At 48.7% G+C, this 22,067-nt stretch overlaps 1 protein-coding gene across 2 annotated transcripts in view; it reads right to left on the reverse strand.

Moving 5' to 3' along the window:
- The window catches only part of PLXNB1 (plexin B1), a 73,309-nt gene that overhangs the window by 45,858 nt on the left and 5,384 nt on the right, over nt 1-22,067 (reverse strand). Inside the window, exons 1-2 of one of the 2 annotated variants that reach the window (XM_084531030.1) lie at nt 15,164-15,385; nt 7,791-7,852 (exon numbers count right to left, since the gene is read on the reverse strand). The gene's annotated coding sequence lies outside the window, so the exon portion shown is untranslated. Of the gene's footprint in view, nt 1-7,790; nt 7,853-15,163; nt 15,386-22,067 lie in introns of those variants that run through there. The other variant, XM_084531031.1, reaches the window with a different exon arrangement.

Consider the following 22,067-nt stretch of genomic DNA (forward strand, 5'->3'; position numbering starts at 1 on the left):
TCAGACCAGCAGACAGCGTACAGATAGGGCTGCAGGGCACTGGCCTTCACCTGATGTTTTCCTTTTATACTTCTGTGGGCCCACAGCCTGGAGGATTGGAAGTGTGCAGCTTAGAAATTAAGTGGTAAAGGCAGCAGAAGGCTGGGATGCTGCAAGATTTGGTACTTGGAGAAATAAGCCATCTGGAGCAAGAGCTCTCCAGTCACTTTGTTAACATCGAGTCACGCAGACATGTAATCACACCTTATCCACAACAAGGAATTTTATTACAAGACAAAATTCACCATGGCTTTGCAACATGAGCTGCTGTTGCTGTCTGCATTCAGACTGAGGAGATCCTAATATTTTCTAGTGATATATTTGAGCTCCTGATCCCATTCAGGTTTGAGAAAAGATTTTTGGTGCTGCCAAAAGAGCACCATGGTTCAGAACTGGTTACCTCTTCGTGGCAGCCATGAATTTTAAAGGCTTTTTGGCTGAGACTGTTCTCCAGCTGGTTTGCAATCCACCTACCTTCGCAGTCTGAGAGCCACTGGCTGGACAGGACTGACTGGCTCTTCCCTTTGCCTTTCAGGGAAGCCCAGACCTTCACCCTAGGGCCACAGAGATGCACTAACAGGTCTGTTGCATAAACTGCACTGCTAGGCTGGAAATGCAAACTGCTACGAGCAGGAATTACAGCCAGTATAACTGGCTGACTGTCGGCATTTCAAGAGACTGCTACCTTGCCAGAGTGACCCCTGGGCAAAAGTGCCCAGGAGACAGGAAAACCAGATTTACAGTAGTCTGTTAGGAACAGCAGTGAGTTTTGCATCTGAGTGGCTGCTCTTCTGCTGCAGGAAGCAGCTAGACAGAGCAGAGAGGCTGGTGAGAGGAACACAAAAAAATTACCCACGTTTGTACTGAAGGGATAAACCATCGCCTCTGGTCAGCACAGGAATGGGCCAAACTCAAAAATTGTCCTATAAACGTCAACCCAGTAGGCCACACTGGGGCTGACAAGCCCAGCATCATAAAAATACATTAAATTAAACCTTCACAGGGCTTACTGAGAAATACATTAGCTGGAATCATGGAATAGCTAGGAATGGAAAAGATCACACAGGCTAGAGATCAGGTTCAGAGCAAATCTAACGTTGATGGACTACCAGCAGAACGGCAGACAAGTGCAGCACTTGCAGAACAGGCTGAGAGAGAATGATTGCTGGAACAAAGCTACCGATAAAAAATGAGAAATTGAGAGTAAAACAGGAAAGTTGCTCTCCAGAAGGCGTACAGGCTGAGCCCTTTGCTGCTCAATAATGTTGAGACTTCTTTTTTGGGACAGAGACACCTTTCTGCAAACAGCTGACTAAATAGGCACAACACGTCAAGATGATAGCATAACAAACTACAAAAAGGGAACAAAACTTAATGTAGTCTTCAGACAAGGATGCATCAAGAAAGACAAATAACCAATGCAAACAGAAGTTTATGCTAAAGTTATGCTAAAGAAGTTTATGCTAAAGAACAAAATCAAACACTCATTTTAAAATTAAAAAGATCTAGAATAAAGTTACCCTCTCAAACACGTGCATCATTCTGAACCTGAAGTTGCATTGCAGAACAGTTCAGTTGGAAGGGACCTGCAAAGAAGATTGAGTCCAACTGCCTGACCACTTCAAGGCTAGCCAAAAGTTAAAGCACATTAAGGGTATTATCCAAATGCCTCCTGACCACTGACAGACACAGGGCACCAAACACCTTGCTAGGAAGCTTGTTCCAATGTTTTTGAACCTCTCCTTGCACAGCTTTGTGCCATTCAACTATCCTACAACATTTCTCCAGGAGTATCTCCTTCAGTGCACAGGAGGAACAGCTACCACTGAACCACCGACCTCGGTACCTCCTGCTTTGGAGCTGTCACAGCACTGCTTCCAGCCCTGCTGACAACAGGGCAGCCAAGCCACACAGAGCAACGTACTTTCCTGCAACCCTAAGCACAGTGGGACTCAATAATTAATGCATTTCATCTGCTGGTGGGGAAGAAAGTGTTTTCATGCCCATTTTATAGGTGAAGAGTTGAGGCACAGGTTGAGACACAACCTGCCCAGCACCCATCAGGAACCCTGTGGAGGAGGGACAGAATTCAAGACACTGACAGTGCTCAACTGCCACAATGCTGGGAAAAGCCTTTCTCTGGCTACAAGCCCATCTTAATTCCCAAATATCACTGTTATTCTATCAGAGACAAAGCAGTCGCCCTACACCTTCAGCATACAACCATGATCTAGCAGTAACACTGCTCTGTATTTCACAACTGAGGCAAGACTACTGTGAAAAACCTGAAGAATAAACACACATAATGGGAAGAGTGTAGGTATACTTATATAGCAACATTTGATTTATAAACGCGTATCAAATTTTCAGTCATTGGGACACATGAAACAACTTCCCAGATTTGCATGAAAAGCCATATCCATCAAGTTCATCACAGACCTGAAGTCTTTGTAGTCAGTGCAGATCTGTCACCAGAGCTATAGGAGTCCAAGCCAGAAGTAACGAACTGCCATTAGATTCAGATTAGTGGAGAGGAACTAGACAAAGCAGCTGTGATGACAGATGTTGGGTTTTATTCCAAATTTAAGCCCACACTGACTACTCCCACTCTTTCCCAACACAACCCTTGTCCTAAACCCTGTGTGTACTCCACCTGGCTTCGGGTCTCAGCCCAGGCACCCCTTCACTCCTCACAGCTGCAGTGCACTACAGGAAAAAAAAATTAGCAATATTCAGCAGCAATAGAAACCACATCCCTATGGACAAAAGGACAGACAGCCCGACATGGCTCTCATCCTTCCCAAAGAGAAAAGTTCAAAGGAACAGCTAGGGCTGCCATCCTGTACTGCGCTCTCTGTAGACTTGGGTAAGCATCTAAAACCAAGCATAAGACCTGACTTGCAAGGGAGAAGCATCTAGAATTGAGCCCTGTTTTCTAGTTATTTTTAAATGTTTAGACAGGACCTCAAATACGACCAGTGTCTCGAGAACTTCTAAAGAGTCTGAACCTCACGTAGACCGTGACATTTTTAGTTTGAAAGCATTTGGAACAGAGATTGTATTGTTTATGGATCTGCATATCACCCATTTTAGCTCAAATTAAGTTACAGTCCACTGCTAGGCAAGGACTGTAACACTCCTTAGAGGGGGATATCCACAGAAATAAGATTTAGGCTCTCAGCAGTAACAATCCCTGTAACTCAGTAAAACATTTAACATCCCAGAACAGCAAGGACCAGCATATGCCACGAGGAAAGGAAAATGTCAGCTTCCCTGCTTAGAATATGCGTCTTCACACCACCCTTCCCATCTGCACAGCTCCCCAAAATATACTCTCCACCTCTCTTGAAGCTCAAGTCAACAGTCTGCAGGCTTGAACAGCCCACAGGCGATGCTTTTAGCAAGTCTGAGGTGCGTACAGCACATCGCAAGCGGCACAGAAGAAACTTGGGCCACAAGCTGTGCCAGTCTCTGTTTTTACAAGGTTTATTTTTATTTCCCTCCATCCCGCCCAGCTCTGACAGACCAGCTTGCAGTTGTTCTGGCACCGGTGATGGCCTGAAACTGTAAGAAGGAAGCAAGCACAGAGCAGCACTTTGCCTCCCTGAACACTCTCCCAGGCTTCAGTGATGTGCAGCTCAGGGATTTCTCAGGACAGAGGCGGTTTCTATGCATTTAGGAACCTTAAATAGCTCCTTCTTCTGGGGTACTGCCCTGTGTCCTCAAATACACACAGATGTTAGGCATTCACAACATCCTGTGGCAAGGAGCTTCCCAGGTTAACTGCACACATCAAGGACTAAGTCATTACTTGTTTTTAAGCTTACTACATGCTGGCCCCATTCAATACCTATTCGTACTTATGACTCTTCCATGTGAATGGAAAAAGACTAAAAAACAGTTGCTGCCCCTCTAACCTTTCCATGTCATTTAGGATTTTGATGGTAACTATCACTCCTTTCTTTTCAGGTGGAAGAGTCTCAGTTTATTCCATTTTCTTTGTATAGAAGATACTCCTCACCTTTGCTCATTGCTGCTGCTGTTCCACTTCCAATAACAGAAAATACCCTTCTTAAAACACAATGATTTTCACAAAGCTGCAGAAAACAAATTCTATATGAGCTAGAGAAATTAGTGAGATGATTAGTAAATATTGCAGGGACTCTCTACCTCCTGTAGTGAATTGCTAGTTAGTCAGTTCTGTTAAAATATACACCCTATAAAAATTGCTCAAAATTACTTTCAAGCCCCAGCATCCAATTACACTTTATTCCTCCAGAATAGGAGGTGTTTTTCTGAAATTCTCTCCCCATTAGTACTTTGAAAGTACAAATAACATTCTTATGCTTGATTTAGCCTACCCAATGAAGGATATCTCTTACAACAAAGGCTGTATGCCAGAGCTCTATTCTGTCATGTGTTCTTTATGAATATTTCAATCTTTTTCCTCAATTATAGACACATTATGTAGTGATTTCCTGATGCTACATAAAATAACGATATCCTTACTGGACCTTGTTGTTATACAGAGTCATATATTTATTTTTAGAATTATTGTTCTTATTGTGACCCCTGCAAAGTCCTCAGTGACTTTTTTCCACAAACGCAGTGATCCTTCCTAATTGCTTCCAACATTCTTGATTATTATAGTGAATAAGAATTCACTATGCATGCATGCTTCGCTTGCTAGGCAACCTAGACTCTCCTGTCAGGCTGAAATATCTGGCTTTTTTGTCCTTTGCCAGTTTCTCTATTAAGAGGAAAAACAAGCATTTTTTTTATTTTTTTTTTAGAAATATAACTAGAATTAGAGAAAAATAAGCAAAGCCATTAAAACCAAACAATTTAAAAGACAGTAGATATATCATTTAGTATTATAACACTTAGTGCTAACAGCATTTTGTTTTGTTTTGCTTTAAATCAGTCTAACTCACAATTTAGGGCTTTAAACCATTCTCTACCAAGAGTTGGAAGGAACACCTCACCTCACTCCACAAATAACCCATAACTGGTTCTGATAGAAGGGAAGAAGCCTCCTCTCAAGGTGGTGGATATCAAACAGCACAGAGGGCTCAGAAGTTCCTCCAACCCAGCTGAGCCCAGCTCTTCCCATCTCTTCCAGTACATTAGATAGACAAGGCACTAGCTCTTCCTGGAAGCTGAGCTTCTAGAAAACAGTGCAGGAGGACTGCCCACAACTCTGTGACATCAAGCCATGCTAGCCCTGGAAATTACATTAAAAATGCATCTGGAACAAAATAAAATGATTTATTTTCACACAGGCATTCAACTGACTACAGGTATCACCCGTGGTACTTTAAGAGGCAAAATGTAGAAACATTCAGAATTGTGTCCTTCATCCCACTATGGATATATATATATATACATATATATATATATATACACACACACACACACCCCTATATATATATATAGGTCTGCATTAATTTTCCAATGAGCTCAGATACTACCAAAACAAAAATCTAGCTGTTACAAGGTTAAATAATTAAACAAATAGAGCATAAATAGCTAGTAAAGGGCAGCTCAGCATGGAACGGGAGACATCCTGGAAACAGAACAGCAAAACAACAAGTTGCAAGACCAGAAAACTCTTTGGACTTGTGTTTCATTGAAACGTCACATTTTGAACTGAAGCAGGAGTTTGGAGTAGTTATGCAGAGGCGTTACAGAGATGAAGGAAGTACATGGCCTAGAAATACCCCAAATCTCACCAATCTGAGTGCTCTGCGGAGAGCACACCACACAGAACTGCTTGCCAAGCATAAAAAGCAATGAGAAAAGCTTCTAAAAACAAAATACAGCAGCACAGTTTCATGCGGAAAAACATGCCCCCTACCCTTGAAACCAAAGGGTTTCTCCTCATTTCTGCCTTGTACACAGCACAGAAGTTGTATGTTTGCTCTTAATGTAAGGAAAAAAAGAGATGGGAAAGAAAACAAGGCAAAAAATCCCCCCCCTACACTGTTTAAAAAGAAGGGGAGAGAAGAGGAGGGCCCAAGTAACGCTCTCCTAGGTAACACAGAATCACTACTCCCACTGCACAAGAATGAAGCAGAGCGCGACTTGGATAATAACCGTAACTCACATTTCAGAAGTCAGTTTGTTCAGCCATGATCTTTTGCACTTAAATGGACTAAAAACCATTTCCTCCAGTGCAGTTCTGCTGAGGCACTGTTTCAATAGGATCTGCATAGAATCAGCTGGATATCTCAAGGAATACATCACGCATGTAGTGCACAGTACACAGACCTCAGTCCTCCCCATGGACTTTTATTTTTTACATACCCTGAAAGCGTGGACCCAGAAGAGACTGGCCTGAATTCAAATCATCTCAAGTACTTACTCCTTCCCTATTTCAAACAGCTTTGATTTAGTGGTTTTACTTGAACCACCCAGAGCCAACAAAAAGCTGAGGGAACCAGACTCACCGATCCTTGTACACGGGTTGTACGTACTCAGGATTTATTCATGGAGGCTACAGATCAAAACAGATTTTCCCAAAGCTTGCTCTGTAACATTCAAGATTTTAATCTAGCTCTACTACCAAACTGAAACCAAACAGGCTGCACACACACAGAAGCCCAGGTTAGGGGTTGCTGTCTGGCTTTGTTCATTGCTTTTATTCTTGCTGAACCCTCCTGCTACTACAGCTGCAGGTCTAACAAGCAGACTACTTTATGATGAAGGGCTCCTGTACTCCCTGTGCTCTCAAGTGATATCCATCTCTCTAGCGCAATAGTCAGTGACTCATCTGAGGCAGCACCGAGTGTCCAGGTGCCAGGGTTTCACTCTCCAACAAGTCCATGTAGATCTGCAGATCTCCTGCAGCTCATGCAGTCTGGGATCTCTGCTGTACCACCCTACATTTGATATTCAAATTCCTGTATTCAAATTCCACACATTTACTCACAGAGCGCTTTGCCAGGCGAACTGAAGTAGGAGTTGCAGCTATCCTGTTTAACAGGCTGCAGTCTGACAGGAGAACTCAGTTTCAGGGAGACATTTCTTCAAGGGTCTACAGCTGTCAACACCACCGCGCTCAGCCAGCACAAAGCAGCTCACGACACTGTATGGTGACTGACAGCCAGATATGAACATCACCCTGCTCTGGGAGGCTGTCTGCAGGTTTGGTCACACTCATTCGTTCATTTCTGGCCGTAGATCACTATCAGAAAGTAGGATATTTGTTTGTTTCTGTCTGTAGGTTAAACTCATTAGCTTGCATAGAAAAATTTAATTGTAGGTGTTGTGTCACATTTCAGTGACAGCACCAGAGGTGCAGCACCACTGCAGTTCGCACATCCTGATAATCCCTCAGGAAAGGGGTGGGGGATGGCAGGGGAGGGAGGCAGAGCCAAGACAAAGACAAGAAAATGGACAGGCAACCTTTGGAGGAAATACGTCTGCTGAGGGCAGAACTGGACAGATCACCACTTCTGCTCAACAGACAACTTTTGTCCTTCACAGGAGCTCCCTACCTAAAGGGAACAAGTGCGTATTCTCCCACAGCACCACTCATTCTTTCCAGTAGCCCACGTGCCTGGTGAACCCCCTTGTCCACTAATCACAGGCGGTACGGTTCATCAGGTGGATTCATCCCGCAGCAGCACCGAGAGGCTGCCGGGCATTATGCTGGCGGCACAAACAGATGATCAGGAACACGGAGGGGCCCAGCAGGCTGCAGCAGTCCGTGGGTGTCCCAGTGCTGACTCCCGGCGCATTTTGCTTACCATCTGGGATCTTGGGAACGCTGAGACACCTTCATTTCTCTTCCTGAGGAGTGTGCCTCAAGCTGGTAAAAAAACACAACACAACGTGAAATGCAAAGACTATTTTTCCAATAAATTAAATCTCTGTTGCACTTGACTCCCGCTGCGGCTCCCTCCCCCCCGAGAAGGCAAGGTCTGGCCAGCTGCACAAAGTCCAGGCAGCCCCGGGGAAAACAATGGGATCTTTTTCTTGCCAGAACGAGCCTTCCCGTTCACCCTTCTAACCATGGCTCGGAGGACACCCCCAGTGTGTCTGCAGGGGAGAGGAGTCTGTTGGCATAGCAACAGTACACCCTAACTCTCTGCTAATGAACAGGGATAAAATGTTTTGTTCTCATTAGGAAAAATACAGACACATTCCTGATTGGTGAGTAATGTCTCTGCCTCTGGGAGATTAGCTCAGAGCTGTGCAGCCTGAAACAGCCTCAATTCAGCCCACTGCCGTGCTTCCCTTCAACAGCCATTCTCCAAGGACCGCACGTCTCTCAAGGGCAAGCCTACAGAGCCTTCTGTACGCTTTGCCTTCGGGCCGAGACAGCTCAAGGCAGGAATAATGAGAGGAGGCTTGACAGGAGCAATGGGAACGCGCACAATGGGAACACACCCCTCCGTCCCCAAAGCCAGCGCTCGCTGGTGCGTTCGCTGCACCTGGGTCCCAAGCTACCGCCAAGAGCTTCTCTTTGTGCTTCCCCCCAGGGCTGCCTCGCACGGGGATCCCACATCTCCCGCTGCGGGGGGAGCAAAGGACAGAGCACGGAGCTGCAGCGCAGAGCGCAGCCGCTGCTACGTGCCTGGGTGTGGGCAGCTGAACAAGGGCTGCTGCCTACCAGGGTTTATTAGGATTCCGGTGTCAACAATCAGTAAGATCCAGCAGGAGGAATCTCTCTGCGCTTGGGTGTTTGCAGAATATCCGCACAGACGCTTCTCATTGCTCATGTTTGCACCTCGGTGCTGAATCCCAAAGCCTTTGCCCCACACAATGCTGCTCCTCAGAGCCTCTGCCCTCCAGATATAGGGCCAGCACTGCTCGCCCAAGGACCGCAGCTTCTGCAAAGAGGATCCGGGGTGGGAGCTGAGCCAGGCAGCTGATGTACAGACAAAAACCCAGCCTCCAACAGCACATCTGCCACACTATATGGCATCAGCGCCCAGCAGAACTCAGCTCTGAGCCCACAGCTCATCTTTCCTTCACGCTGCTGCTGAGCCCCACTTGCTCACACTGACGTGCCTGGCCTTGGGCTCAGCGGCTGGTGAGAACAGGGACTGCACCCTTCGTCCTTGGGGAGGACTTTGGAGCATTGCCAGGGGCTGAATGAGTGCTCCGAGCCACTCCTGCCGCTGTGGTGGAACTGGTGTTGGTTGGGGGCACCACACACACAGCCGTGCCCAGCTCTGTGTCAGCACCTTCCTGCTCCCTCAGCACCACTGAAAGGGGACTGGGGAGCGAGGGAGCTGCAGTGTGCACTCCCACTCATGTTAGCTCCTTTCCCTGACCCCTCAAGCTCTTCCCAGCCTTTTTTGCTCCTCAGGGCTTCAAAGAGCTCAAAATGATGTGACAAAAGGCAGGGTGAGGATCAGGGACGAAGGGCCCTGCTACCACACACCTCTGAGAAACTTGCACACCCTGTAGGAAACAACACTGCTGGGACTCGATTGCAACCTCACACCCAGCTGAGGAATAATTTATTTCCGTTGCCTAGGCAGGGACCTGGCTGCCTGCAAGCCCCCTCTGTCTGCCTGAAGGGGGGCAATAAATCCACCATCTCACCCAGGGGACAGCAGCCGAGCAGCGACAGCGCCGGCCCTGCCCTGCAGCCCCGCTCGCTCCCCAGTGCAGCATGAGGCTGAAGGGGCCGGGTGCTGCCTCCCAGCCTCCGCCACTGGCAGGGTCCCCCCCTGCCGGCCCCGTCCTGGCCGTGGGAATGGAGCTGGAGCTCGGCACCCCGAGGTGGGCTCACCCCCAGCCGCCAGCAGCGCTTAACTCCCTCCACGCTGGTGGGCAGCGCTCCACAGAGCCGGTGGCTGCCTCGCTGCTGGCTCCATCATCCCCAGCACTGTCCCCATCCCGCTCCCCCAGCTGCCACGTCCCCCTCAATGCCAGCCCCTGGGGTCTGGGCAAGCTGGGGTGTGAGGAGAGCCAAGGCACAGCTTGTAAGGCGTTTGTGTCCTTTCACGCCACACAGAAGCCCTGGGGAGCAGCCCTCGCTCCTCTGGTCAGGCCAGGGCCTCAGCCGTCCCCCGGCGTGTCAGGAGTTAAGTTCGCATTTCCATTCTCCTGACCCGCACCAACGCCGGCTGAATATCGAGCTATTCTTTGCAGCCTGATAAAGCATGAGAAAGCTGAAGGCCTCACACACTCCTCCTTTCAGAGCTTGGCCGCCTGCCCGCGAGCTGTCACTCCCTGGCACCCGGGGCAGGGGGAGCGGAGGAGGCCGAGCCGCAGCCAGCTGTGGTGAATCACGGCCCGGCCCTGCTCCCCGGGGAGCCGCATCCTGCCCAAGGACCCTGGGCCTGCTGCTGTCTTTCACGGAAGCCATCCTGCCTGCCAGGGGGTCCCATGGCCACAGCCACGGTGCCCAGTGGCTCCCAGTAAGAGCCCAGTGCGAGCACGGCTCTGCCCAGCAGCTGGGTGGGAGCTTGCCCGCAGCACAGTGCCTGGTCTGGTGCTGGACACCGGTCTGCATGACAGAGAAATACCAGAGAACGGCTCAGGAACAGGATCTGATTCGAAGGACAGTATTTACGCATCCATGCACCACTCATGCAATATTCATTTTGGGTACTGATTCCCCCTTCCAAGCCCCATTCTCCCTGTCACTACCATATCTAACCCAATAACCATGCCTGATCCGAGCTGCTCCGACCACCACCGACACCCAATCTTGTTTATTTTGATGGGTTCCACCAGCATGGTTTTCCCCATGCACACACGGCACCAGCATGAAACATACCCAGATCTCAGGGTCAGGAGTCGCAGACAAGAAAGCAGCTGGGATGGCAGAGGAGCACCAAGGCCATTGCTAGGGGCACGTCTTTGGAAAGCGAAGCCTCTGCAAGGTAAAGACATCAGCTGCTGGCTTTCTAAGGAAGGGATGTTCACAAACTCAGCCCCTTGGACCATCAGCTTGAGTATGAACTACTGCGTGGCACAGGGGATACTTCCCCCCCCACCCATTTGTCTCCTGCAGAGACGGGTGCTCAGTGAACAGCAGGCACAGCCTCTGCCAGACAACATGCTACGTTGCTTTATCCCTTTTGAGACATTTACGGCATGTTGTAAGGATTCTGTTGCACCTTACACATCTGCACCAGAAAGCATCTCTTCCACCTGCAGCTGCACAGCCAGCACACTGAGAAGATTAACACACGGAGCATCCAGAAGTTAGCAAGTTCTGGAAGTCTGGTTACCCCTCGTGCAAAGCAAATGAAAACCCTCCCTGGCCGTACAACACACAGATTATTGAGCTGCAGGACCGCCTACACGTCCAGCATCGCCCTCCTCTGCCACAAGGATCTCTAAATGCAAAGCTTAATAGAAACAGTTAACACCCTGAGTGCGGCTCAGAGCCATCTGAGCTCTCTATGTAATATAATCCCCTTAATAACGCCCAGAATAGCACTCAGGAGTCCTGGCACAAACTAAGACCTCACTGTACCGAGCGTTGTGTAGATAGCTGTAGCGGTGCCGTTTGCTCTTCTGTAAAATTACTGAGCACTGTACACGGGAACCAACCATAACCCGTACTTTACAGAAGTTAGGACACAGGAGAGCAATGTATACTTTTCAGATGTCTTTTTCTAGCAGCTAAATCAAGCGAGCAGCCAGGGGGAGGGAGGCAGGAACACTGAGGTTACTCTGTCCCCGCAGCAGACAGGCAAAAGCCCAGTTCAGCCAAAGCTCACTGAGGCTCTTTATGTTCCCGGCCAGGGACAGAGGTCACTTGTAGAAGACTGAACCAGGGCTGGTACGGGACTGCCTGCTACGCACGCAGGCACAAGAACCCGAGCCGTACCCATCTCTGTTCTTTTGGGAGCCCATCCCAATGCTGCTCGCAGCGCCTTTGCTAAAAACACGCCTTTTAGCTCCAAACTAAAGTTTGCTTTGAATTCCTCACGGTCTGAAGAAAGGAAACCCATAACAGGGTCTGCAAAGAAAGTAATTACTTCTTTGTGTTAGCCAAAACATTTAGGCACATTCCAATTCTTCCGACTCAGATTTTGGGATAATTTCCGACAGTAAGTACAGATGAGGTCCATCTTTGAGCTGATCTTCCTGAGGTCCTCTCGAGGTTCACACCATGCAGCGGGTGCCGCAGCCTGCACGCACTTCCCAAGCATCCAGAAGTCACAGCTCTGCAATTCATTGACTTTCAGAGGCACCAGGTCACACTGTCTGGCCTTCAGCTGATCAGTTCACGAGCTTTCTGCAGATTTCTGGCTTGGGGACTGCATGCGTTGGAAGTGAATAGAGTCTAGATGCCTTCTGGCGAGATGCCTGAGGCAAAGGCCTCAAGAGAGAAATAAATCTACCATTTCCCAGGCTGATACAAACGGGCAGGCATCCCCTCGCTTCAACTTTTATTCCCTGTTTGTGAAAAGGCCGAGGGAGCTGGCAATTGCGAGGGGGGACGGAAGAGCTGTAGGCTCCAGTACAGTTGCAAGCAGCACGCTCTAACAAACGTCTCACAAGGGGAAACAGAAGCAGGTAGCTGAGTACTGAAAAAAAGAGTCCTCTGCAGAAACTGGGTAAATACCACTGCAGAGGAATCTCTTAATAAAGTTGCTCCTTCCGATCTGCACTAACCTGAATGCCGCCCCGAGGCAGCGAGAGAAAACACTGCTGGTGAGCAGGAAGGGGCTATGTACAGGCACGAGCAGGAAGAGCTGTGTTTGAAGAAGGACATTCTCTCAGCTAAAAAAAGCAGGGTTTTCAGCGCTGTTTTGCCTTTCCCCTGCTGTTTTCCCAGCAGACAGCAATCCCATCAGAGCCTGTCCCGCCCCAGGATGGGGCTCCCCGAGGGCTGCTCGAAGGGAAACAGTCAGAGCCAAAAGGGCCCTAAAAATGATCCCACAAAGGCACCAGTGCCAGCATGTTCTCCTGAGATCGACAGGACGAGAGGAGAGGCAGGAAGAGAAACTTCAACAAAGCTGTTTCTTAAACCAGCTTTACTGGAACACAGTGGAACAGGGTAGGGCCATGCGCGAGGGGAGATTGAACAAGTTAATAGCTAACCAGCAAAACTGCCACGAGAGACCACGAGCTAGTAGACATTTCAGCAAGAAACACCCAAACTGCCCTCCACAGCCTGACTGGGAGCTGCTGCTGCCTCTTTCTGCACTGTTGCAATGCGATCACAGCTACAGCACTATCATCACCCCCTGAAATCCCTGTTTCTCTAAGAGGAGCTCTTACCCAAACTAACCACCTTGTCCCATTTTAAGTGCCATGATCAATGAGCATCTGAGAGTCTGGTTTCTGGCCTTGGCACTGAAAGTAACAGCTGTGAAAAACGTTAGCAGAGATTTCTGCTACAACACCAGGGAGTGGAGTCTTCCAGCTCCTTGAAGAGGTAGCGGGTACCAGGACAACCCAACACAGAGGTGCAGCAAGAGCAGAAGTGGAAGTCCCGCTGCTGGGGTGGACATTCCCTGTGCCATCGGTGGGTGAAAGGGTGAAGCTGGCTGCTGCTTTACCTGTAGTCACTCAGGAGACAAGCCACCGAGACCTACAAAAATTGCACTGCTTTCATGAAGAGCAGTTTCCAGGAAGATTTTTCATGAGGATAATCTTGGCTATTGGTTGAATAACTTCTTTGTTCCAGAACACATTTTTTTTTTTTTTTAAGGGGGGGAGCCTCCGTACTATTGCTTTGCCATTCAAGACTTTGTCATTGTCACCTTTCAGATGTGTAAGCGTAAGAGACAGCAGCAGCTGAGCTGCGGTAATTAGGAAGGAGAGATGTGCAGGCCTCCTCTCACATCTTTCTATTAAGATGCAGTTTACACCTTGGCAGGTTTTTCAGTCCCCAGTGAAAAGGTGCCATCTGCATCTGCTCCAGCAAACCATCCTCATTTCGGGACTCTTCAAATAGTTCTGGAAAAAGCAGTGTTGCCTCCCCTCACCCTGCTCTCTGTCAGGCTGTAATGCAGCCACAAAACCATTAGTTCTCTTATCTCTGGGAACACAGGAATTCTGGCTCTAGACCTGTTTCCATGACACCTACTTCAAAAAGTTTCCCATTTTATTCAAACGTCGACTGAATTAAAACTTACACTGCTCTCTCCACTTGCAGCAGGGAAGCCGAGAAGGATGGGACCAAGCTCATTTAATTCTATTCACAAGCTCCCTTCCTGAGGAAAGCCAATAACTTTCGGAGAGTCTCTGCAGACTTTGCTCCACCGCTTTGCACGCTGAAGAATGGCTGGTTGGTAATCCTCTTTTCACTCAGTGAGCACAGACCCAAAGGTTTTCATCCCTGTGAGCTCAGAAATTTCCATTTCCATTTAAGAGAGACATTTTCCTGGCAGTTCTCAAAAGATGCATTTGTAAAATAGGAAACAACCTCAAGGAATGCTAAAGCAAAGGAAGAAAGCTGGACATGGACGCTCTTTCTACCTCAGCTAGGAAAGGAAATTCCTTCCCAGCGCTGATGCCCCATAAACACAGCCTACTCTGCAACTACCAAATACTGGATCGACACAAAGCAACCGGCTGCCCACGCTGCCCTGTGCAAACACCCAACAGTTTCCTCAGCCTTGCTTTCAGATCAGCTGGGGTAGCAGCCACCAAAAATCACAGAAGAAAGAAAAAGTTCAGACACATACAGCGCATATGCCAGACAAGAAAGGAAAATAGGGGGTGCATGCAGGATGGCTGGGACAAATTATGGAGAGGAAAGGGTATTCCAATGAACTCGCTACAGAATATGCACTTGCCTCAGTGGTTTTTAAACTTGTGGCTTGCAGACTTCAGTTGTCTGTAAAGGTAATTAAAAAAAGCAAATCCATTGCCATATCTCTAATAGAAAATGTTTAGAAGTCTGCGAACCCGAAGAGGTTGAAACTTTCTTCTTTCAAGTGCAAAACATTCAGATGGCCCACAGCCAAGTCCCAGAAAAAAGCCCTAGTCAGTAACTCCGGAATGCCAGCTCTTAACACAAACCAAAAGCACACAAACCCTCCGCTCGGGCAATCCAGTGTCATCTCCCACCAAAAAAACTCACTTAAAATTGCACTCCTAAAATTCCAGCTATCATCCACCTCCCTGACTCTGTGCCAGGGCAGCCTAACAGGAGCTCCCTGAAGCCGTCAGCTGAGCGAGCCATTTTTCTTACCTTGCTTTGGGGAATTCCTGCTTCGAGTCTGTGTAAAGAGAAACGAGAAGGCTTCACGCCGCTCCGGGCAGGATCCCTTCCATCACTCCCAGCTCCTTAGCAGAGGCATTCCTGAGGCACACTGTGCCCTAATAAATCAACACAGCCGCCCCAGGTTTCCCCGGCAGCTGGAGTTCTGCAGGAAAGGCAAACATCTCCCCAGCTAAAGCAAACAGGGCTGCAGAGCCCCTGCTGAGCACATGGCTACTGTCAGAAGAGGGACAGAGGGAGAAGGTGGAGATCAGAAGGCATCTGGCTGACAAAAGCCAATCCAGCTCGGGGGTGGAAGATGGCCATGGTTCTGGCCCTGACCTAGGCATTCCTCTGACCAGGGATGGGCTTGCCAAAACATTTTATCGGAGCAAAAACACAGCACTTCGCTTTCAGAGCAATGCCCCTCCTGCTCCTGACGTGCACAGTACTTCTGCCTTTAAGAAGAGCAGTTACTTTAGCATTTAGGATCCTCATGTAACAGATCCTGCACAAGTACAGAACAAAAATAGCCCAGTCTTAAACAGCTTATAGTTTAATTCTAAAATAAACGAAGACAAAGGAAATGGCACTGATCAGCATGGCCAGCAGTGAGCTCAGCAGAACAAGGACGCTGCTGTTTCCAGGGGCAAGGGAGAGGTGGGATTTTTTTTTTTTTTTTTGAACTATTTAACAGAAAAGACCCAATGAAGGATTTTCGAAAAGAATAATTAGGTGGGTTGGCATACATTTATGGGCCAACCATCTCTCTCCCAGAGAAACCAAAACAGTATTTTTCAAAAGCAGTGCGAGGAAACAACAGGGGCTACTGTTACCAGACAGAGCAGCAGACAGAGTCCAACTTCCAGCACCAAAGGTTGCTAGATTGCACGCGAACAGTGAGATGGGCTGCTCGAATACCTCTTTTTCAGTTGCTTTTGGCGAGTACGGGAAGGGAGTAGCCAAGGCAGAGCTGAGACAGCGAAACTAAAAGAAAAGCAAGCACAAACCCACCAATACCTTTAGAAGAAACCCCGTTTACTAAAACAAAGGCATCTTCTCCAAACACACGCTGACAGCTGGGGTAAATATCCGCATTTCATCGCCTCCCACTCGCAGCCATGGCCTCCCCGCGGGGGGTTTCCAGGCCAGCCCCAGCACACCGAGGGGCGGTGGGAGCACAGGATGAGTGCCAAAAAACCCCCGTGGGTCAGGCCTGAGCTCCACAGCTCACCCAGGTCTTCGGCTGCCACGGCATCAGCCAGCCAGCCTCCCCTCTGAGCCCAGGTGAAGGTGTATTTTCACCCCACGGGGAACCACCAGCTCCCAGCCCACAGGCAACAGCTTCCTTTAAGGGAAACCAGCTTCTCCTACGTGTGGTTAATTGAGGGAGGGATGTGTATGTGCGCTGAGACACACAGCAGGCAGCGGTGGGGTGGGACACGGAGCCCCAAGCTTATTTTGACCTTTTGGTTAAAGATCCTGCAAAGAGGCACTGCTGCAAGCCTGATCAGATGTCTGGGGGAAAAAACAGAGAGCAAGGCATTGCACAGGAGTGACCAGAGTCCCAGTATGATCTGGATATTCCCACTCACATGTATGGCCCCCAAAATCCAGAGTTCTTCAGTGCAAACATGGGCAGCAGCAATATGAAACCAACGTGTTAATTAGCAGCCTGCAGTCCGGCACAGGACGGAGATTGCTGATCTTGGCTATTATACAGGCAGTCAGAGGCCAAACAGAGCAAGTGCCACATTAGTTAACCCATTCGGAACAAAGTTAATAATTGGCTAATTGTGGTTCCTGGAATGGACAGACCAAGGTCTGGTTTTTAAACCTCTTTTCTCAGAGGTGTCTTAAAATGCACTTGGTACAGCAAGTCCCCCACCACACACACACCTCTGCTCTTTATTAACATCCACTCTCAGTTTCGATGGTCAGCTTAAATTCAGGGAAACCCAGTGGCTTGCGTTTCCCAAAGGATCAGACAACACGAACTCAATGACTTAACTGCCTTTAACAAACTATAAACTAGTTTTCAGCCTGTAAACAATCACAAGTTATTATGAAAGAATTGTAGACTAAACTACGATGTTTATCAGATTTACTTATATGAGATTTTTGACATTCAACAGAGGAGATTAATGACAAAAAGTAACTGAAATAGCTTACGTGCAGCTGGAATTTAACAGTGCTCCTCGATGCAGATGGTGGTTTGCATACCAAATGCTTAATAAAAACTGTACTTTCGTAGAAAGTTTGCAGTCAGTAAAGCAAGCACCACAAGATAGGTTACATAGGGAGATCAGCCTAACAGAAATACCGTGAGAAGCATCAAGAGGATTTTATCCTCAGGAAGCTGAAGTGCAAACCTCGAGTTAGGCTCTTCATGTGCAGGATGTACCAGTCCCACTGCACAAAGCGCAGGGACACAAGGTTTGGGAGTTAAGAAACAGGGATGAGAAACGCACCTGTGTTAGCTTTGAGGTTATTCTGAAGCAAAGAACAGAAATCACTGCCACAGGACCGGTCTGAGCTGTGTCATTCAAGGCTAAGACCACTCCGCACGAGGCGCACACCGTTTTGCTGTACCACCTGCACGCCCACAACACCCATAAGGTCACCGCCTTCCTAGCAGTGTGCTCCAACAGCTCCATCATTCTTTCTGGCAACAAGACCAGCCTAATTTCTCATTTGTTTGCCTTCTGCCACGAGCCATTAATTTCTTCTCTGCTGGATTAAAGTTCCTCGGAGTCAGTTACGCACGCGCTTTAAGCAAGTCACCTCTCAGTAGGTTTTGGCAACCACCAGATGAGCCCCACCAGGTCCCTCCCTATAAAGCACCTTTCTTTGGCTCTTGAATAACTTGGGACTTTTTTTTTTTCCCTCTCTTCAGAACACCAGTGTGATTGTCACCTCCACCCCCTGCCGTCTTCTCCAGAGCCACTGCTTTGGTGAAACACAGCCGGGGAGCGCGCAGCATCGCTGGCACGCCGAAGCCTCTGCTTGCCTGTATCAAATGGATGTTATTTCACTAAACCCGTTCTGCAGCATAACGGAGGAGCTACAGAAATCACAGTCTGCAAAGATTGTATCAGTGAGCTAACAGTCAATTAGCTGAGCGTAAGGAGCACATGTCTTTCTTAGACACCATGTAAGCATTTCTCCAAAAGCTCTAAGGAGAATTTCACCACCCGGTCCCCATTCTGCCAAACACTTATGTACTACTCAGGATCTTCAAGCAAGAAAATACCCACAGACCTGTCATTTCCAGCCACAGTTCTGAATTCACCATCAGCATTGTCTGCTTCTCTACTGAACCAACACTAGCAGTGGCTTTAGATTTATTTCCAGAAAACTGACAAAGTCCTGAACAGCACAGACTGCAGCACTAACGCTCGCTGAGGACACCCCCAGGAATATTTCCCTTTTTGACACATCCCCAGTAACCCATGATTTCAGAGGCAGCCTTTTTTTTTTTTCCCTTTAAATAATCATGAGGCACGCTGTTGATGTTGGCACAGATCAATTATTTAAACCATTGTACGGCTCCAAGTCAAACACCTTCAGAAGCACATTACACGAATGCAGTCACCTGCTGCCGTTGTTCTCACCTGGCTCTTCAGAGCCGCTCTCTCTGATAATTAGCACAACCCTCTGTGTATCTCAGAAACGGTAACTACCCCTCATAAATCTCCCCAGAGACACGAGCTATTCGAGATCACGGCACAAAAAGCATTAAGCCTTTGTGGATGTCAGCCAACGCCCTCCCCGACCTCCACGCCACGAGGACTTAGCACCCTTGCTGCTGCTGTTCCAGGAGAAAACAGACATGCAAACCCTTCTGTTTTTCCCATCCCCATTTATTAAACGAACAGATGCCCATTGAATTTCCACCTCCGAGCAGCATTCCCACTTAGCGACCGCCCTCGTGTTGTGCTGCATGCCCAACGTGCCTCCGAGCTGGAACGGAGCACGAGGCAGGGCGCTTACACCCTGGGTGCTGGCAGGACCACGGCTGAGCCTTGGGTGCTGGCCGGCGAGGCAGCACAAAGGGCTGTGCCCCTTCCACCTCTCACAATAAAACATCTCTGAGGCAACAGTGAGACACGTGGCTTTTTATCAGCCCTAAACTTGGTATTTTCAAAGCAAGAAACAGACTTACTGCTGTGAACGCCCCAGCCCAGCCACGGGGAACGCCAGCAGCTGGTGCCTGCCAGGGATGCTGTCCTCCCGCACGGATCCTCAGCATCGCTCCTCATCGCAGCGACATGCAGCCTATGGAAAGCTGGTGGCAGGGAAGGCTACCCATTGGTGTTCACGGCAGAAAATCCGCCTGCGTTTATGCATGACTGCTCAAGCGAACCGTGCGACCGCTTTTGTTGCTCCCAGTGATCTATTCTTTCAGTGGGAACGCCAGAAGGAAGCCGTGCTGGGCACTGGGCAGGGAAAAAGCCCTGTGGACACAGTGAATGGGGCAGAAAATTCCCCTGCAAATTCGGTCAGGTTATTTGCAGCGATGCTCCGCATTGACTTTTCTAGCAGCTTTTTGGGACACCTTCACACATCAAAGCCCAGGCCACACCACGGTAGTCATTTTGACTGAAGCTACTTTAGGAATTGATTAGACTATTGATTTTCTGGTAGTTTAGATAGAGACAAAGTGACCTCTACATCCCACAAAAAAAAAAAAAAAAACAAAGGGAATTAACACATGTACACAATGAACCTTCATTTCAAACAAATTGTTTTGCTCCCTTAGAAGACAAGTCCTGTAACACTTTTTTCTTGCCTTGCAGATCCCAAAAGAACAATTCTTCTACCTCAGCTTTCTGCCCCAAGCAGGCCAAAAGGACAACATGTTTCAGGCATATACAGAAGACCAGCTTGAAGACAAACATGAGACAGATCTATAGACCTACAGTACAGAAGACCAGCTTGAAGACAAACATGAGACAGATCTATAGACCTACAGGTCACGAAGTGATAAGGAAATCAGTACTGAATTGTACATTATCAGTTCTACCTCAGTCTTACCCGCAAGTAAAGTGGTATCACAGAGGACAGTGCCTGCTGCAGAGATAACAGCTTCATAAGCACTGAAAGTTTAAGGCTTTCTCTGTGGAGGAAAAAGCTTTTTAAGATGTATTCTTCGTTATACAGTGGAGTAACAAGGATGCTTTGTGTGTTTCTACTAGCTGAAATCATTTCCCTCGTGAATCAAATCACTGCATGCACGTGATTTCTACCTGCTCAAAAGAAGCACGCTGCATTTTGGGGTAAGTTTCACCATTAAGTGGAACTGCAGTCCTGAAGCTGGATGGCCAGGTGTCGGTTGTGTTTGGCCGATCCATCAGTCCCCAGAGAACACAGCGCTGTAATAATTAGCGCAGCACCCATTGGGATTACGCTGTGTTGACAGCACCAGGAGGGAGGTAATCAGACGCATACCCAACGGCTTCCAAAACTTCAGGAGGCAACAGAGGCAAAGGAAGAGGAGGCAACCTCAGAACCACAAGTGGGTAATTCTCCTGCAACAGCTTTGCCTGGTGCAGCAGCATCCCGGGGCTCGCATGCTGCTGCTAACCACCTGCACCAGACAGCGATGCAAACCTTCCATCAGCAGCACAACCCCAAACCCCACTGCTACCTAACCAGAAACCTCCACGTTTCTTGGGGCCGCACGAGCAGAACGCCAGCGTACAAGATCCCCCAGCGGGAAGCCCACCATCGTCATTATCTGGAAGGTAAATGTTATTTGGATGTTATTTGTCTGTAGCTAATGAGCTTGGCATTCATTAATCCACTGCAAGGGCTGTTGTGATAGCTGGTCTGTGATGGGAGGATGCTGGGGATGGATTTGAAGGGTTGACTCAAAATAACATAAGCCTGCAAGACAGCCATCAGCTCGCCTACGTTTTCCACTCTTTACAACCTTTATTCAGAGACAGCTCTCCACAGTGCAGGAAGTCCTAATTATGGAACAAGAGTTATGGAACAGGGGTCTTTCCTGGGCTGTTAAGGAAAGCTTTGCCATGCCACATCCAGACAGTACTGCAGCGAAACACAAGTCACCTGCAAGGCCTCTGCGTGCCATGGAGAGGCTGCACATTTACGAGGTTCAAGTATCCAGACCGCAGCACTGTCACTGCAGCACACAGGAGCATTTTAACGTGCAGCGAGCAAGAAAGCGTGCCTGTCAGCACCCCTCCAGGAGCCTGCCGAGCTCCTCGCTGCGGTTCCTGACACGGGCTTTCACCCCGCTGGCAGATGGGTTGTGCTGAGAAGGAAGGGGCCGCGGTGACTCGGGCACTACGAGGACAGAGACTTGACTGTCCCAGGCCCGGAGGAAGCCCAACAGGCTAAAACAGCTCTTTCATCTGCTCCAGGGCAGCTGCTGCCACGGCCGCCCTGCCGGCACGCGCCGCCCCTGCTCCCCATCCCTGGGGCCGTGGGGAGCTGCCTTCTTGGGGGTGCAGGGAAGGAGAACTGCGTGTGCAGGGCAGCTGCTTGCCCTGCTGCTCCTCGTTCAGCAGCTCTGCATGATCACAGTGTCACTGGAAGCACAGCACAGCCAGGAGCTCTGGCACCGGGACGCTGGCTCCAAGAAGGAGCCCAGCACGCGGTGTCCCTGGGGGACCTGCCTGCCCTCTTGCCAACTCAAGCTTTGTCCGCACTGCCGAGAGCACAAGCTGGTACCCAGGGATGTTTTCTAATTGCACATGCTCCTCTGTAGGCTGTCAGAACAAGAACTTTTTCTGGTTAGGTATCCTCAAAAGAAAGGAAAAGTCTGGATCAAGAAACAAACGCTAAGAGAGTCGGTGCCACTCATTACAGTGAAAGCAGCCCCCCAGAAATCACAGCCATGCAGGAGAAACACACCTCACCTGCAGCC

This window comes from Aythya ferina, assembly GCF_964211825.1.
Source record: "Aythya ferina genome assembly, chromosome: 10".
Lineage (NCBI taxonomy): Eukaryota > Metazoa > Chordata > Aves > Anseriformes > Anatidae > Aythya > Aythya ferina.